This window comes from Triticum urartu, chromosome 2, assembly GCF_003073215.2.
Source record: "Triticum urartu cultivar G1812 chromosome 2, Tu2.1, whole genome shotgun sequence".
NCBI classification, from domain to species: domain Eukaryota; kingdom Viridiplantae; phylum Streptophyta; class Magnoliopsida; order Poales; family Poaceae; genus Triticum; species Triticum urartu.
This window is the reverse complement of record NC_053023.1, coordinates 231,145,296-231,159,789: the sequence shown is the minus strand read 5'-3', so window position 1 is coordinate 231,159,789 and position 14,494 is coordinate 231,145,296.

The following is a 14,494-nucleotide window of genomic DNA, read 5'->3' as shown; positions in this document are numbered from 1 at the left end:
GTTTCATGATGGACCAAGGAGAACCAGGCAAAGATCTGCCGATATTGGACCAGGCACGGGAGGCTGATCCCCACGAGCCAGAGAGCTCCAAGAAGATAGAAGCAACCACCGAGCCGACCCCAGATACGCTCACGGCCACTACTGAGATGGTCAATGCCCCGTTTGAGGTTACATCCCCCGTGGCACTGTAGGAGCAGTTTTCCCCCTTCGAGGATGTGTCCCCCCCTGCTAAGCTGCCCAAGGTGATTTCCTTCTTTGCCGATCTCAATTGTGGTTTTTCATCTAAGTATGTGGTGATTTTTTTAGAAAAGGAAGTATGTGGTGATTAATAATGCAAAATTTTATTAGCTTCGATGCCATGCTATACATAGTGGTTTAAATAACTTGTGTTTCTTATACTGAAAAGTAATTCAGAATTTGTTTCTGTTTCAATTAGAGCCCTGATGCAGACAAGGATTGTGTGGTTGTACATGTCACTCGCTATGAGGCGGACGACCTGAATATACGCACTGGGAAAACAGAGTTCTTAGGCTATTGGATGCTGGAAGCCATTTGCGGTTATACCAATGAAGAGCTGTATTCCAGCCTCACTGTTGTCAGACCTATTGTCCAAGGTGTACTGAAGCACAAGAAGTTCAAAGCTACTCCTTCGTTTGTGAGGCATACTTTTCTTGTCAGTCTTACGCAGGAAGATGACGTGGCATGCCTCCACAAACAAGTTTATCAGTGGCAAGGCCACAAGGTTGTCTTCATGAAGGTTCAGAGGATTGAGCTACTGCGGGACGTCCTCGATGATGTTCATGACAAGGTCGGTCTTGTGTCCAGCCCAAATTTGATCGAGGCATGAAATAGTTGCCCTAGCTAGTGTTTAATAGTAGTTTGGATTGTGTCTAATTATCCGAACCTTGCCTGTTATCGACCCCTCTAGGGCTAGTACTCTGTTTGAATCCGTCTATGGGAACTGCTGCTAATTTTGTGTGCCCGTGAATCATGTGAGAAACATCGTAATTGTTGCCGAAATAGATGCATCCTCACTAGTTTTTTCATGAATATGGCATGGTAAGACATAAGTTGTCACGGTTTATCATACGAGCATTGTGTGTTTTGATGAAATAGAGCACTCGTTCGAGAATCGTGCGCCGACATATACATAAGTACTTGTAAACACTGTTGGTGCTACCCCACTTGTAAGCAGTTGTGCAAAACACGGCACATTGGCTCAGCTCGCTTCAACACTAGGCTATCGACCAGCTAACAATCAACAATCTGCTGTCTGACATATAAGCAACTATGTATCTTGTTACAGTGGTTCATGCAGTTAATTGAGGCCACAATGTAATAAATTCCAAAGGTTCACACGCTAGTCCAGCGCTCATGTGGAACACTCACATTAAACTCATCTTCATAAAAAACGTGAAAAGCATAAGTTAAGCAATTTTATACATCTCAATGATTCATAGAACATAACAAACATATACTAGTTCACAGCAAAAGACAGTTGTGAGAAGGTTTACAAATCAGGAAAAAACAAGCAAGGCTTCTCTGAGCAAAGGGCCTCCCGGCAGGCTTAAATTTCCTGGAGTTCACTCTGGTTTTTTCTTGTTGCCACCATCCAGGGTTAGGTTCTCTCATTCTAGAATAACCAATTATAATTGTGGTCTCAGCTGGAATGCTGAACTGAACCATGCAGTGTACTGACCAGCTGAAATGCTTGTGCATTCCACTAAATTTAAGCACCACTATTTGCAGAAATAAGCAGACCATAATGCCTCTTGTCCACGCACCTGTCGAAAAAACCACTGTGTAGCCGTGCCAGCTAGTCCTCGGTCCATGGATGAACTGGTAGAAAGTGCATTCCGGACTAGGATGCAGTTGTTTTCACTCGTCCCTGCACTGCAATCAGGAAGTAAAACATACAAATCGGCTTCTTTTAGATTGCGTTGGTCATTCTACCTTAGTTACTACCAATGTAGGGATACCTTGAAGACGGGAGGTTAGACGACAGCAACAAGGGATAGCCATCTCATTTTGCGCAGTTGTACTAAAACTGAGGTGTGTGCTTTTGATTGCGCGGATAGAAACGATACGAAGACAGACATCCCGAAACGATATGGAGACAGACATCCCTGTTTGCGCAAATACGAAATACGGTTATTTAAGCAGTGACAGATATTACTACTTTCCCCTGTTTCCTCTTAGAACCAAGTCCTAGATTCATGCTACAGCTTTCCCACTTTCTTCCCTGTTTGAACCAACGCTTTGAGTCGACTATATGAACTAGCTTTACTTCTAATAATAGTAGAAGTCTAGCTGGCTTTGGAACAGCGAACGGAAGTAGAAAAGGATCCACACCAAGGGAGCCGGGGCAGTAGAGCAAGGCAGGTTTCGAAGGAATATATACCTGAGGGTTGTCGGCATGTGGCAAAGACGGCGTCGGGAGGCTGCATCTTGGCCACAATACCGTAGGGAGGAAGACGGGGTCGGAGGCCCTCCCAAGCCGGCGCTCTCTCGGAGAGAACGACATGGCCGCCGATCGGGACGCGCGGGCAGCCGTTGGTCTCCTCCCTCGCTGCCGACGATAGCATGAACTATGCACCTACACCCCTGCCCCGGTCGAGGTTGTCAGGCCGGATTTGTGACCAGCCGTGAGCTGAGAGAGAGTGTGGCCACCTATGTGTTGCTTAGATCTGGAGAGCATGAGAGAGTGAACGAGAGGAACCGTGGTAAAGCAAGGGCTAAGGCTCCTGCTTTTATATACAGTGGAGTGATTTTTTTGTACCAGCTTCAAAAAAATGCAGTCCTACATGTACCCGCGAGTGGGTGTGAGAGAACTAGTGCGTGTGTGCACCGCTTCTCTTCGTGAGAGTACAATATACTATGCCCAAAGAACGTTCGCTGCAAGAGTAATAGTATAAGTGTGTGACGTGTGAGCTAAAATAAAATGTGTGCGCCGTCTTTTGTTTTTTAGAAGTTCTGAGGGTAGGATGTGAAGAGCACATATGTGCGTGACATCTACCTGCAGATAGATGGTGGGTGCGACGTGCGAGTCTGCGAGAGGACTCGGGAGAGTCGTGACTCGTGAGGGTGCGTGTGCGTGAGAGAGAGGGGGCACGTATCAATGCAATGCATGCGTTCGTAAATCATTATCCGATAAACATTCGCCACAAGCCTTTTCCTGATGAACGTCGTAAGAACCGTTAGATCGGCATCCAACAGTGTCAGTTTTGCCATGTCATTTAACAGAACAGCCACTCCTCCTACACACAAATCTTCCACGTGAGTGTTAGCAACTTCCGTATGCTCCCTCAGCTCCGAAATGCAGTGCATATAGCTTTATTCAAAATTCGAACCTCGCAAACTTTTACTGAGTTTCCGTGTACCAAATTGTACATGTAGAATACCATGTATATATCATTTCATTCATCTTCGAGAGGTAACCATAAAGATGGGTGAGGAGTCAACAAAGAAAGACCATCGTATCACCCGCAGCAATTTCAAGCATCCTTTAGTGTCGAGGAATATCATAGGAACTCTATATGATATGATTTTTATAGGATTTTTTCCTTTAGAGCCAATTGGTTCATAGGAATAGATTCATATACTCCACATTTCAAAGGAAATAAACATGATATCATTTCTATAGCTTTAGAGCCACTTGGTTCATATGAATGGATTCCTATACTCCCTTAATTTCAAAGGAAAATAAACAATAGCGTATATTCAATAGAAAAGTTCCTATGATATGAACCAAATTACATCTCTTTTCTAATCCCTCCTCATAGGAATTGAGATACATGTCATCTCTAGCTTCAATAGAAAAGTTCCTATGATGTGAACCAAATAACATCTCTTTTCCAATCCCTACTCATAGGAAGTGAGATGCTCCATGCATCTCTTTCCCTACAACTTCCATGTATACATCTTCTATTCCTAAATAGATAGTACAACCCACTAGTAGCTTTTTTTCCAAAACATGCAACTATGGCACAAGAACTATATAGTGTGCCAATAACTTTGAAAGATGGTCGCTGGATGAAGCTAACCCGACAGTGCAGAGATAGGCAAATCCGAGCAATACTGGCCATTGGATATCATCAACATTCCACCAGATCTGCCACATGTACAATTTAGAAGACTCCATGGTTGAACTTAAGCATAATGCACAAACCTCAAAACACAAGCACTTCTCCATTGTTCTAGAATCTTCTGTATCATAATTGATTTTTTTTTTCTAAATGAATTGCCATTATTTGTTTTTTACTTTATGATTTACAATGCACAAACCCATGAATCTTAACATTTTTATAAAACTAATTGATTTTGAATGAGATGAACTATAAGAACTAAACAAACATCTACATCATGCATATATGACTCAAAGCTTTACATGCTATAGTGTGTATTTATTCATAATTTGGTTTCAAAATCTCATGCGCTCAATACATGTGTACCTTACTAGTTTTGAGTAGAGTAGAAAATTTCATGCGGCCCCGGGTATATCAAAATGCAGGGCCCATGCATCATTGCCTTTCGGTCGAACCTACGTCCACAATTTTTGTACGTACTATATCTCCACTGGTCCCCGAACCCAAAATGATGCCTTGTTCCCGTAAAACCAAGCGGCCCACACATATTTAAGGCGTCGACCCGAACCCGTTTACTACGACGTGGCCCCGCACGCCGTAGTACTCCTACAAACCCTACCGCTGCACTCATCATCAGTTTTCTTCAAGAGGACAAGGGAGAAGCCGATTTGTAGTGGAGGCGCTTTCAAAAAAAGGATCTGTAGTGGAGACCCCCACCCTAGGGTGCCCTAGGTAGCTGCCGCACGCATCATTGTTTTCTATTTTCTTTATGCTCTTGCACCCTAGAGTGAAATGATGGTTGCTTCGTCTATCCAGCTTAATGCGGGAAAGGTGGGGCTTTGTGATTTGACCCCTCATCGCTCATTTTCTACTACTGCGGCGCTACGACCGGGGTGCCTCCAATTCCAACCGCTGCTCCGAACTGTAATTTGGTGCATCGCACGTGGAACAAGACAGTGGATGAGCCACATGTTAGCCAAAGGGGTCCTGTTAAGTGTGTCGCCATTTCGTGTGCGGACTGACCCTGCTTGAGTTGCTACGGCAACACGACAGGAGCAGCCTACCACTTGGTTTTGCTCCTTGGTGAATCCCGACTATATTGATCTAAAAAGATACATGCTAAACTACCCTCTCCATCTCAGTTTTTTTATTTTTAGACGTCTCGGTTTATAGGGCCTGCACGTAGTTCTAGGTCATCCATTTGACTAACTAAATATGAGTTACTATGTCACAAAAAGTATATCATTGGATTCTTAAGCGGATTTAGTTGTATTTAAAAGTCGAGGGCGGGGCTTTTCCTATGCGGTAGGCGGGGCAGTTCCGCCTAGTCGGCTCGACAGAGATGCGAGAAGACGAGGGAGTAGGCTACTGCAAACGTAGGGCTGTGTGATATGACAGCGAGTTACTGCTGGACAGGTGGGGCCCCGTGATTTGACTTGCCATTATCATTTTAACTGCAGCGCTACGACCGGCGTGAGTCTCCCGATTCTTGACCACCTCCATACAGGTGCCTCTCCCAATGCTCCACCATGTAGTAGAGGCTGGCTCTTGCATGAGAGCCCACTTCTCCACTTTTTCCTTGCCTCTCTTTCCTCCACATATGCAAAAATGCCATGTAAAGCGCACTATTGTACTTACTTTTACTTGCTCCTATGGGTGCTTAAGCTTGCCACATAGGCATAAAGTCTGATGTGGCAAGTTAATCAAGAAGAGAGAGACTAGTTTGGTGACCTAAGGAAGAAACGGGTGCTAAGGGCGTGTACCTAGGTGAAAAGACAATTTTGAGTCTATAGCTAATTAAATGAAGCAAACTTAGCAACACCATTTCATTGGAAGAGGTCACTCCTTGGCAAATGCAATAAATACTAGTACTCCCTGTGTCCCATAATATAAGAATGTTTTTGGCACTACACTAGTGTCAAAAACGTTCTTATATTATGGGACGGAGGGAGTACGAAGAAAGAGATAGAGATGAGTAAAAAAATACACTTATAGCCAACCTTGTTGTAGTATGAGTGACTAAGTGATGACTGTGTATGACATGCCAACATCAGATAGCCTAACGCACCGTGTTAAATCTCCAAGGGCGCGACCACGCGAGCGACGCGACGGTCGTGGTAGGAGCGACCATGATACGGGCTGCTGGCAGACCTTGGATCTGAGATCAAACGGTCGCATGCTATGTTACTGAAAATTTGCAGAATAACCCTCCAGGATAGGATATTCACCCATAGGTCTAGAATCACGCCATGCAACCGTTCGATCTCAGATCCAAGGGCTCTCGGAAGCCCATATCATGGGAGAACGGAAAGCCACAACCCCGCCGTTCGCAAGCTGGCAGTTCGCTCCTACTCGTCCCCGCACGTCCTTCAATACTATGGCGGTTCGCTCCTAGTCGTCTCGTCCATTCACATTACGGCAGTTCCAGTAATCCTAACCCTCCTCCCAAATCCATGGCATCCCAAATCTCCATGATTGACGGTGAGTACAAGGTTAGAACCATCACCGGCAATGAGTTCAACGTCATCTACACCCGTTCTTCCGCGATGGTGAAAGGATGCCTTTCTCGCTTCAGACGCATGTTCGAAAACTCAGATGATGAGTGGGTCGCTGGGCTAGATGTTGACTACACCACAGTCCTGAGACCAGAGAAGGATCTAAAGGACGAAGAGAGGAAGAAGCCCGCCGTGATCCAGGTTTGTGTACATAATGTTTGCTTGGTCTACCACATATGCCATGCCGACATTGAGTGCCAGGATTTTAAGAACTTCCTCAAGGACAAAACTGTAAAATTCGTTACTGTAGACTTTAAGAACGATAAAGAAGTCCTGGGTCGGATAGGCCTCGTTGTAGGCAACCCCTTCCACCTCCAGAATAATCGGTGGTGCCCTCTCATCAGCCTTCAATACTGACCCTGGTAGGAGCCATGGTTCATCCTTCGTACCGTAAACTGGAGAAACCTCATTACACGTTTCATCGTCATGCATAGCAGCGGAATGTACTAGATATAGACCACATCCACTAAGCTACAATGGATGGCTACCTTTGTTTCAATATCTACAAGGGTTGTATGAAGAGCAACAGCCAAGTGTGCGGTTCAAGCAAAGAAGTCTCGGCCAAGAGGGAGCGGGACAAGGATGAAGTCGAGGACGTGGACGAGGACTCCGAGTAAGGTGGCAGTGTCGTTGCTCATGGTGGTTCTAAACTTCTAATGCAGTGTCTACCGGATTAGTTGCATAGTTTAATTTCAGGTGTGCTTAGTTTAATTTGAGGGGTGTGTTGTGCTGAGCCCCCAGCAGAACTATGTTATGTTTCTTCTCGTTACTTTAACTCTTCAGTATGTACATACTACTAGTATTTCTTTAATAGAATTTAGCACCCCAATTAAGCATGTACTAGCTTTTTTAATAGTACTATATGCATAATTTGGCGACGAGCGCTCTCTATATGTACCACCTTTTTTTAATTTCAATTTTTGCTCCATGGCGCAATCCATCGATAGTACTACTATACAAAAGTATACATTTTTTAAAAGGCTAGAGTATTGTTCCTCACATATATAGCCAGTTAAATTCTCAACCTAAAACGACATGCATGCCATGTAGTAAACCGATACGGAGGAAGTATAGTAAAAATGAGGTGATTTTACCGAGCGATCAGTGGGGGAGAATGGCCTGTCATGCGGTCCCACGTGTCATGATGTACCAAGGCGATGCGCGTGTCCCTCTTGAGGCAGAAGCAATACTACGTGGTTTGAGATGATGGCGAACCGAAGTGTGAAATAATGGTTGCTTCGTCCGTCTGGGAAGGTGCGGCACTGTGATTTGACGTCTCATGGCTCATTACTACTACTGGGCCGGTACGAGTGGGTGCGTCCCCCCTGCTATTCTGCACTATTATTTGGTGCTTGACACATCGACCCGGTTGCTATATGTCCCACATGTCGGCGACAGGAAGTACAGAATTCATGAAAGGGAGTGTCGACAGAGGAGTATACAAAGGGAGCGACTTAGTTTTGGAAAAATCTATTTTTACGGAGTATGTACCCACTAGGGTTTATAGGGCTCATCTAAAAAACATTCGTTTTTCCGTTTGATAAGTCTCAGTTCTACTATACTACTAGTAGTACCATTACATGTTGGATTTCGAGGTGCATTAGATCACCCGACGCAAGCAGTGTCAAGAGGAAACTAACCAATGCATGTACAAGTTCATGGAAATTTAGTGGTCATTCATGCATTCGTTCTAATTAATGCCTCGGTAAACATAACTTCTTGAGAAAAACGAGCATACTAAGTACTTGTGCAAACTACGAAATTAATTCAACCACTCACCGTCTACCTTTGTTGGACAGATTTTTGAAATTGAACCACAAACTGGAAAGGAGGGAGTAGTAACTTTTGTCTCGGTTACTATTTGTGGCCTTGTATAGATGCAAAATGTATTTTTTATAGTGGCCTTGTATAAGTAAATGGAGGGGAGTACTAACCAAAGTACGTAGTAGGGACGAGGAGTAAATGGAGGGAGTAGTAAAATTTTCTCCTCGTGCTGCGAGCCACCGCGGGCATGGGCGAGGGAGCGGGCGTAAAGGCGTACAGTACTACTACTACTACTACTACTACTACTACTACTACTACTATTACTACTACTACTCCTAAGCAAGCTTCACCTCATCCTACGAGCCACCGCGCCCGTGGGCGGGGGAGATGGCATACTAAGCAAGCTTCTCCTCGTTCTGCGAGTTGACGGGACACATCAAAAGTACTCCAGTGTATAGAGCCTTGCCTCTAAGGTAGGCCCCACATGGTTTGCCTCTTTTTTTAATTTAACATAACGCGTCAAGTCACAATTTGTTTGTTCACCCGTGGTAGACGATCCTCCCTCCACCAAGTGGACAACCAGTACATGTGCCAAATTACCACGTGGGCTGCCTTTTTCGTACAGAAATGAGCTCCACCATGTACCCGCACGGGTGTGGTTGGGAAAGAGACAGGAGTACGTGCGCCGTGCGTGCACCTCTTCTCTTCGTGCACGTCCCCCACCTACGTGGGTGTGTGTGAGAGAGATACAAACCTAGACATAATGCGCCATCCATCCCCATGCCTCCGCCCAGTCCGACCACCAGTCACCACCACGCCCCACTCCTCCTCACCTTATCTCTCATCTTTCTCCCTCCATTTTTATATACAATGGGCCACTATCAAAATTACAATTTGCAGATATACAAGGCCACTAACACTAATCGATGCAATATTAATGGTGTTTGCCTCATGGTACTAGCAAAGGAGGACATTAATTATCCATTGCATGCATGCGGGAGTATGTAAAGAAATGCATCTTGATGTTCCGTGCAATGCACGGGCATCTTGCTAGTCCATGAAAACAACACATGGCAAAATTCCACGGCGAACGAGGGATTTGAATCTGTTGGGAGGGGCTATTTGGATCTTGCCCGGGGTAGCCAAAATATTGGCGACCCTTTTGTCCTCCGGTGCCTTTGCCACCGATGAACGAGGAATGGCTCGGGTGCTCATGTTGTCATGCATCCTCCAGCGCGCACGTTGGAGATGAGCTCGCACGAGCTGTGTTTCTTTGTCCCACAACGCCACCCGAGCCGCCCGCAGACCGACCGGCGACCCGCAAATTATGCCATCCAACCGTAGCCGCACACATTATGACAGCAACTCAACCAACCAGACGAAATTCACGCAAACACGTAGACAAACTGATATTTCATATAAACAACGACGGAAATCATATAAAATACCGGATTTTCATACAAACATGACGGATTTCATTACATTCAAATGAACTACACGGTGCTAGTTCTGGAAAACAGAGGTATATAATACCTGGCCTAAATGGTCGCCCGCCGATCAATTTTTGTTCCTCTTGTTCGGCAGCATGATCACCGAACTGCCGGGAGCCCCGGAGGTATATGCTTCAGCGCAAAGGACGGCTCGCTTCCCGATTGCCCAACTGATATCATTGGCTGGTGCCGAAGATGATGGTGGTCGGCACCGGTTCGAGTTCATCACCGGCCACTACTTCGCCATGGCCGGCACCGGCTCGAGTTCATCCTAACATTCCCCTCTTCCGTGGAGCCCATGTGGGGTCGACGAAGGTCCTCGCAACAAAAGGATCCAGCAAGATACCTGCTGTGTACGCCGGCGTCGCCTCCGTGGTGGCCTTCATGGGACCCAAGCGGCGGCGGCCTCCCATGTTCTACTTCTCCTCGATGATGGCGGCGGACGCGGAGGCGCTGGCCACCGACTCGTCGCTCTCCGTGCACCCGGCTTCTGTCGCTGCTTGCATGGCACGGCCGCCGGCATGGGAGTCTCGGCCACAGAAACGGGAGACGTGGTACGAGGTGGCGGCGTGGATGGAAGCAACAACGCCCGTGCGCCGCTCCTCGTCGAGCTGGCCTGGAGCTGCGAGTTGCTGAACCGCGCGCCGGCTTGGGGCAGCAATTGGCTCCATCGGGTGAGGGGAGGGAGGTGGAACAGCGAGTTGCATAGCTCGTATCCGGTGGGCTACCCAGCCAGCTTGGATGCAGAATAGCTACTCTTCGTAAGCCATTGTAAGAGTGGACAAAATGGTGGAGGAGATAGGAGAGCGGCAGAGGTGTGCGATTCTTGGCCGGCGTTTGGCCTCGTTTAAATAGGAGATTAAATAGACGGCGGACGGGAGGAGCTCGGCCGGTGTTGCGTTTAACACTGGCCCGGTCATGAATGAACGTGTGTCCAGAGTGGGTTTCTCGGCTTCCACACGGGAGGGTTTCATGGTGGCGTTTGAATGCGGCATGGAGGCGTGTTCAGCTGGGTGTGCCGCGAGTGGCGCCCTCGACTCTGACCTAGCACACCGCGCCGTTCTTCCACTGACGTGTGGGATCTTTGGGTGCATGGCCAGCATGTCAATGACCCAACGCAGGCAGCGCACAGCAGAGGAACCTTTGGTGGGCCAGGGCGGTTAGAAGCGGGCATTTCATAAACCGATGATTATTCATTGAGTGTGACATCATCTTTTTCATGTAGATAAGCCTACTATGTTGATAGCCCGTTCGATACGTTGTGATTCATAAAGACCGCTGCAAACATCAATGTTCTTCTTATCAGAGACAAGATTGATTAATACCCGTAACAATCCATGTCCTTAACAAAGGGTGCATGCTCGTATAGGTTGAGCGTGTGTCTTGCATCGTGTGTTGTGTGCATGCAGGCGTGCGAGTGTTGCGTGCGTGCAAGGGTACGTTTCAGTGTTGCATGAACGGGTGCGTATGTGCGTGTGTTCGTGAGTGCATGTGTACGTGTCAGTGTTGCACGCCAGCATGCATGCGTGTGTACGTGTCAGTGTTGCACGCCTACATGCGTGCGTGTCTTGCGTGCGTGCATGTGTACGTGCGGGGTGAGGCTACACGTCAGTCGACTGACTTTTTCATCTCTGGTCATTAGATTTTCCAGCCGTTGGATACGAAATCAAGGGCCTCCAGTTTATCATCAAACTCCACCCCCTGAGCCGCCAACCACCACCGGCCGAACAGCCAGCCCCCGCCGCCCTCGGCCGGCCCGCCCTCCCCGAAACCACTCCCCACCGCCGGTCCGCCGCCGCACCGGCCATCCCTCTAGCCCCCCCCCCCCCCCGCCGCCGAGCTTTTTCTCCGAGGATCCCCACCCCACCGCCCAATGAATTCCCCTCAACCGCCGGTGACTGCCAACCAGAGGTCTCACGACTTCGAATACCCACCGACCACTAATTTATTACCATTTCTGTCCTTGATATACGCGCTGACGGGTGGGCCCTATGGTAATGTGCGCTGCTGAATGTGGATCGTTTGACTGGTCAATTGATCGTGTTATCAACAAATTACGGAGCTGTATGGTGAGCCAGTGACCGTAAGATCACCCTAAAATGTACTCCTATTTTATTAACACAGTACAGACTCAAACTACTGTTTCTTTCTTTCATATACGGGCTGACAGGTGGGCCCCACGGTTACGCGCCCCGATGGTGCAACACTAGTTGCGCCGCGTGGAACGTTTGACTGGTCAATTGATTGTGTCATCAACAAAATACGGAGTTGTACGGGTGAGCCAGTGACCGTATAATCATGATATGTATTTGTTTAACACGGTACAGACGCAAGGGCTCATATATACGCGCAAGCACTCACCGCTATAAGCGCACACACACGAACCCTACCCCTATGAGCACCTTCGAGAGAGTGGGCCAGCATATATGATCTTGAGATTTTACAAAGTCACCATAGGTGCCTCGTAGTCGAGCGGAATGTCTCCTCCCACTGAACGTACATCGCCGGAAAATACTGAAATTAACACAAGATAAATGCGAGCACCGGGACTTTAACCTTGGTGGGCTCGAGAAACCACTATCCTCTAACCATCCAACCACATGTTGGTTAGCACGACAAAATGTATGTGGTGACCGTGATGACCTTATTCTAAAGTCTAGTGACCATATCGTGCTTTCGCTTCAAATACAATGACCGTAAGTGTCGTCAACAAAATACGGAGCACGCATCAAATGCAAAGTCCGTTAGTGTCATCAACAAAATATGGAGCCATATCATGAGCTACATACCGTCGTACTATTGTATATGCTTATTTTCTTAGTGGCCGATTGCGTGTGTGGTGTGGTGGGCACATCATTTCTAGTTGTGGTGGGCCAACGTGAAGACTCATGGGTCGGTTCCATCCTGCGCCACATATAGGTTGGACCGAGACATGTTATACGAAGACCCATGTGGAGGACTCAGCGTACAACACGAAGCTACCAGAGTCACGGAGGACTCTATCCCCACTGGTGATAAGCCGAATATATATGATTTGTAACCCTAGGCCCTTAGTATGTTATACAAGATTGGGGGATAGTTCGTCGATAGTATACACACAGGCACAATGCCTGGTATTCACATGTACTTTGTACACACCCCTATCACTAATATACAGTACCAGGAGTAGGCTCTTGCTTCAACTGCAAGGGTCCGATACGAACTAGGGTAAAACTTTGCCTCGTATTACCATCCAGCCTAATAGCCAGGGATATCCTACTGAATGATATGATGAAATCATATCTGCCAACTACTAAGAGAGGTGTGTCGGGGGGGGGGGGCAATGTGTGCGAGAGAGGCCTAAAGATAATGTGTGTGTGGGAGACACGTAGGCACATATATGTGCGTATAGAGGGCTAGTAGAGACCGTGCATGTGTATATATGCATGTGAGAGAGATAGTGTTTTCCAACTGAGATTAGTGAAAAGAGTGGTACATAGTAGTCAGAAAGAGAGAGGGAGAAACAGAGAGAGCATGTGCGTGAGACACCCCGAGACCCTGAGAGAGATTGTGAGCATGTGTGAAAGAGAAATGTCGATGCATATAAAGTGTGTGCACTTATGCGTTAGATAGAGAGATATATAACACGTTTGTGAGAACGGGGCGAGGCATAGTTCATCTACGTGTAAAAGGCGGTTCTATGCATTAAATTAAAATATAAAGCCATTATTATTTATGGATGAGATCATGAATTTTGCAAATTGCGTATGGACGAAAATCGGTCTATCAAACACCCATACTCTATTGAATTCTAGCATGTGCATGTGTTTATTTCATATTATCGATCCATAGAGTGAGAGCGGTTTGAAATACAGGCAATGGATGCTTTTGCAATTCATATATAAACATTAATTAGTGCACTCCATGTTGTTAGTGTGAAGCACTTTATACATTTATCACTTGCATGGATACATTCCAAATTGCTAGCTACGAAATAGAATACATGTCGAATTCAACATAAAGGGGGTTTCGAAGATTCGAATTCATAGGAAGTGCATTCATCTATTTGAACCTGACATAATGGCATCTGTAAATCAGATGTAAAAGGGGGCATCAATCTTTGTTGTGAGTTTGAACATGCTATATATATTCATACGCATATCTAACTTTTTTTTGCAACCAAGGAGATTATAGCTGGAACCATGCATGAACTGAGTTAAGTTGCATATTTTTTAATATATACTCATGTACAATGTATATTCAAATGTACCCCCTCCATTCCAAAATAATGGTACCTTTAGGATTTTCAAGAGTAAAGATTTGTGAAGTTTGACAAATCCTGAAAGTTCAATTCAAGAGAACCGAAAACGTTAATGCTTCTGCTCCCAAATATTGAACGAAGCGCCAAATAGGCCTCTGGTCACCCGAAACCGCGCGAGACTAATGTTTTGGTGGTAGGAAATTACTGTCCTAACTCTGGCCTGTGTAGCCTATCGGCTCGATGTCCAAAGGTCTAAACCGGGGTAGGTTTGTAACTTCACCAAGACGCCAGTCTCAACCGCCTCCGAGAAGCATTCATACGCCGTGGGCGCCTACCCATGCGCTCGGCCGAAATCTATCC